At 35.3% G+C, this 5361-nt stretch overlaps 1 long non-coding RNA gene across 1 annotated transcript; it reads right to left on the bottom strand.

Annotated features, from left to right (window-relative positions):
- Positions 1-2220: 2220 nt before the first annotated feature.
- LOC136245829 (uncharacterized) lies at positions 2221-2912 on the bottom strand. The gene is made up of 4 exons (XR_010696146.1): positions 2775-2912; positions 2637-2729; positions 2465-2579; positions 2221-2348 (listed from the first exon to the last, which is right to left on the bottom strand). It is a non-coding gene; the product is annotated as an uncharacterized lncRNA (long non-coding RNA).
- Between the last annotated feature and the right edge of the window lie 2449 nt (positions 2913-5361).

Below are 5361 nucleotides of genomic sequence, written 5' to 3'. Positions count from 1 at the left end.
ACACAGAATCTGTCTACTTGATGTGGCTGTAGCATATATGGCACAAAAATTAAAGTGCTCTTGCTTTTAAAGCATCATTAGTTATATAGTTACAATGTAACTATTGTAATTAGTTACTATTGTAACTTAGTTACTTTTCAGATAATTACTCCTAGTTACAAGTTACTAGTTACAAAGCAAGTAACTAGTTATATTACTAGTTACTTAAAAGTAATCCTGTACACAGCATGACAGGTACTGAAATGTCCATAGTACCCTTTTCCAGAAAAAAAAAAAAAAGGACGTGGTGACAAGTCTAAATTACAAATATCAATTTTAAACAATGTTTACATAGCTACTACTTTCAACTTACCTCTATAGGACATATTAATTTCCCTTTGAAGTTATTCCTCTTTGAGTAGTACCGTTCCAGTAAAGTTTTAGTTGGTGGTTTCATCCTAGCCTCCTGCAACAAAACTTTAGAAGATTGATAAATTAAATTCACAATAACCTCTTCAGTCATCGGGCTGCCACTGTTTCATTCTATCTATATAATGATAACATCTTTAATTGTAGTAAAGTCTATATCAAGGTAATTTACTTGATCTAACTTTGTCATCTTCTCTTCCAACTAGTTGCAACATATAGTACACTTAAATACACAGTATTAAAGACTATATCAAGGAAATTACTTCATTGAGCTTCAAGATCATCCTCTCTTCCAACTAGTTGAAACATATAGTACACAGTATTAAAGACTATATCAAGGAAATTACTTTATCAAACTTGATCATAATCTTCTCTTCCAACTAGTTGCAGCATATAGTACACATAACTACACACACGATCATTTGAGACTTACCGTATCTATTTTGGCTAAGATTTCTTTCAACTGAAATACAAAATTTATAGTCATCTAAAAAAAAACAAATCTCCAAAGGTAAACTTAGTGCCTATGTGTAACAAATGTAAAAAAGACTCCTAGGTGCCATTTTTTACACCTTTGCCATTTTTGACAACTTGTCAGTTGACATTTGTTATGCGTACCTCTTTTACACATGTTACCCTTGTACCTTTGTTGGTAATGTTACACATGTTATCTCTGTCACCTACGTTAGCTCTATTACCTTTGTTACTAATGTTAGCTCTATTACCCTTGTTACCTCTGTAATAACAATAAAAATGATGATAGCACACATAAATGATAGAACACACACGTAACTGTATCTGTAAAGCAAGTTGTTGCTAAGCGTATTCAAGTTGTTGATCGTTGATTTTTAAATTCTTTCAAATGTGTTTGAAGTTGATCAATTACTTGACGTTGTTCCTAAAGAACATTTTCTCTTTCTAACAACTCTCTTTGAAGTTTTTCAATTTGTTCCGACTTTTCTTCAAGTTCTATTTCCTTCATTTTTTCTTCAGAATGTACAAATACAAGATTCTTTGCAGATACAAGTTGCTTTGGACAGAATAACGTAAACTGGTCTTCGCTATCTTCAAGTGCCATGCAGAAAACAGTGAGGACTTTCATTATTAATAGTAAGCCTTCTTCATCCTGTTCTCCACACTTTATATTTGGTAACGATAGTGCTTGGACTCCAAATCTTTTGAAGTTGGAGGTGGTATCATCTCTATTATTCTGTTTGATTGTGTGAAAGTAAAAGAGCAATTCATCTGGTCCTTGCCTTTATTTGCACGGGCATAGTATGCGGCAGCTTGAGCCACTGCCTTCAGATGTAATGATCCATGTTTAGTTTCTATAACGACAATAGGAGCCAATGATCGATCATTCATTGTCTGAGAAGGTGATTTAATGTACACTAGTCTCCAAATTATAAAATCATATCTGCTTGCTGGTGATGTCTTTAATAGATCCGATTCGAACCAATCACTTTCTTCAAGATCAACTTGATAGTTGAAATATTTACACAGCATTTCTACAATAGCATTGGCATACACCAATCTTGTCGTAGCTTCATTTGCTATATTGTTAGCTAGGAAACTAAATCGATCTAAAATGTCACTTAGACAGTGATGTACATGTGATAAGGGGTTTACTCTTTTTCCTTCCTTAATAAGAAACTTGTAAGACCATCCAGGATTTGTTGTGGTGTTTGGTGTCCAGGCATAATCTAATATTTATCGCAATGAAGTGATTATCATTTGAATTCAGCTCATCAGTACTAGAAACTTTCACACAATTCAATTGACTTGCAGCAACTCTAGGTACTAGAAACTTTCACACAATTCAATTGACTTGCAGCAACTCTAGCTCTATTACTATTTCCCATTTTTCTCACTATTATTGGTAGGATGAATGTACAGAAACCCTTGACATATTAATTTATTCTCAGATTTCTCATCGTCATCTGCAAAAACAAGGTAAATCAATATCAAACATATGACTGACTACATTAAAACAACTAAGCAAAGTATTTAATAGTCAATATAATTATTTGATAACCACTACACACTACACTCAGACCTGTAGTTATCAAACATGTTTTTACAATTGGCCACATCAGAGGGTACACAGCATGACAGGTACTAAAATGTCCATAGTACCCTTTTCCAGAAAAAAAAAGGACGTGGTGACAAGTCTAAATTACAGGTATCAATTTTAAACAATGTTTACATAGCTACTACTTTCAACTTACCTCTATAGGACATATTAATTTCCCTTTGAAATTATTCCTCTTTGAGTAGTACCACTCCAGTAAAGTTTTAGTTTGTTTTTTCATCCTAGCCTCCTGCAACAAAACTTTAGAAGATTTATAAATTAAATTCACACTAACCTCTTCAGTGGTCGGGCCTCTGATCAGTTCTGAGCAAGCGGACCAGCCAGGTTGAGGTTGCAAGGCATCCCAAACACCGCGCAACCAAGGGATTAATCATGGTAGGATAAAATCCTAGGGTGCCCGGGATGCACTCACAAACACCGAGCATAGTAAATTTATTATATATAGTCAAGTGCAGATATACGAGTAATGTACCTGTCGGATCATCTAACTTCCTCTTTGTGCCTATACAAATTAATTCAGAGTGTATTCAACAGCAGATATGAATATACAGGGATGTACAGATGCAAAGAAACATTAATGTACTCACCACCTCTTGTTCTTCTGGCCACTGGAGTGCTTTCAACTAACAATTGGTGAAAACAGGTAATACATGAAAGATATAGAACCAATGCAGGCCAATTGTAAAAACATGTTTGATAACTACAGGTTTGAGTGTAGTGTGTAGTGGTTATCAAATAATTATATTGACTATTAAATACTTTGCTTAGGTTTTTGATGTTAGTGTTTTCAATTGTTTTGTGTTAACTGTTATTAGGTGTTACCCATCAACAGCAGGGAATAGCTAACATTATAAATGGGATGTTAGTTTTCATGTACATCAGAGGGTACACAGCATGACAGGTACTAAAATGTCCATAGTACCCTTTTCCAGAAAGAAGGACGTGGTGACAAGTCTAAATTACAAGTATCAATTTTTAAGCAATGTTTACATAGCTACTACTTTCAACTTACCTCTATTGGACATATTAATTTCCCTTTGAAGCCTCTTTGAATAATATTGCATCAATAGAGTTTTAGCGGGTGGTTTCAACCTAGCCTCCTGCAACAAAACTTTAGAAGATTTATAAATTAAAATCACACTAACCTCTTCATTGGTTGGGCCTCTCATCAGTTCTTCTATCTATATAATGATAACATCTTTAATTGTAGTAAAGACTATATCAAGGTAATTTACTTGATCAAACTTCATCTTCTCTTCCAACTAGTTGAAACATATAGTACACTTAACTACACAGTATTTAAAGACTATCAAGGAAATTACTTTATCGAATTTCATCATAATCTTCTCTTCCAACTAGTTGCAGCATATAGTACACTTAACTACACACACACGATAATTTGAGACTTACCGCATCTACTTTATCTAAGATTTCTTTCAACTGAAATGCAAAATTTATGTAGTCCTCTTAAAAAAACAAATCTCCAAAGGTAAACTATGGCTGAGAAGTTACATGTTGTCATTATTGGACAGGCTGGAAAAATCATATTGCCAGGGCTAGCTAGGTTGTATGCCTACATCTGGATTGCTTCCAGTAATCACCTAATCATCGCTTTGTTTTTCTAGTTGGTTGCATGATTGTCATATATTATGTTGTATGTTGTATACAAGCAATGATCGTAAGTCTATTAGTCTGTATGTTTGTATCAGCGTTGAAACCGGGTCGGGTCATCCGGGTCACATTTTCTCCGGGTCTGATCCGGTTTACAATTTATCTGGGTCTGACCCGGATTGGATCACGTGAGAAACGAAATTGTTCGTTTGACGACGTGGAAACTTATAAACGCTATCACGTAGCTCTTTCATGAGCCACGCCCACTTATCGCATTACCAACATACGCTCAGCCACACCCATTTGTTAGTAAGTGTAGTATGTAGCACGAAACTGAGGGTATCTATGGTGAGGGGTAGCTATTGTCAGTAGGTGAAGACCTTTTTTTTTTTTTTTTTTTTGGTCTTCAACCTGCAGCTAGGCTGAAGTTGCAATATTTACTCAACACGAATGGAACGCTCAAAATGTAGACTCGTTCGCTCGCTCGAGACTAGCTGAAACACGTCTCGGCTTTAATTAATCCGGATTGCTATCTGGGTCAGCAGTAGTGACCCGGTTTCATGAGCTAGTGTGTTTGCACTTTGGATACTTGCATGAATAATTGAGACACACTTGCAAGGCTTCTTCTCCATTTGCATATGCCAGTAACTGTGGAATTTCAGGATTAGGAAAAGCAGATTTGTTACTGTTAACCGATGATGACAATAAAGGGCTTTTGGCATAATATCAATCAATTGTTGATGATAATACTTTGCCAAGCCCATTTTGATCACAAACCTAGTTATAAGAAATCTAAATTTCTTAATCAGTATTGTTTTCACATCTTCAGACATTGTCTCTGGACAGTTTGAGGTAGGTCAGTTTGAATAGGTTTCCATATAATATCAATGTCAAACGCTCTATGAACAAGTAGCTTTTAATCCTGATCACAGAATAATGTGTATACGTCGACAGGGAAGTTGAAAACTAAGAGAACGGTTCAGATTGATATGGATGAATAATAATGTACAGCGCACACACTATTACATTACACATCTAAAAGTCTGTCAATTCTCTATATCTCCAATATACTCTCCTGCATTGTATTGTGATGGTGCCACAACATACTCAACACCCAAATCTATAAAGTTTATGAGTCGATCAACCTTTTAGCAGCCACCAAACCTTCAGCAACTTTACCTTAACCACAATTTAAACTCCTTAAAGACCTTCAATGGATTGCACTGGTCTGGCTGCTGCTCGGACTGCTG

Source organism: Dysidea avara, chromosome 15, assembly GCF_963678975.1.
Source record: "Dysidea avara chromosome 15, odDysAvar1.4, whole genome shotgun sequence".
In the NCBI taxonomy this organism is placed as follows: Eukaryota; Metazoa; Porifera; class Demospongiae; order Dictyoceratida; family Dysideidae; genus Dysidea; species Dysidea avara.
Note: the sequence above shows the minus strand (reverse complement) of the source record. Positions and strands in the feature narration are given on the sequence as shown.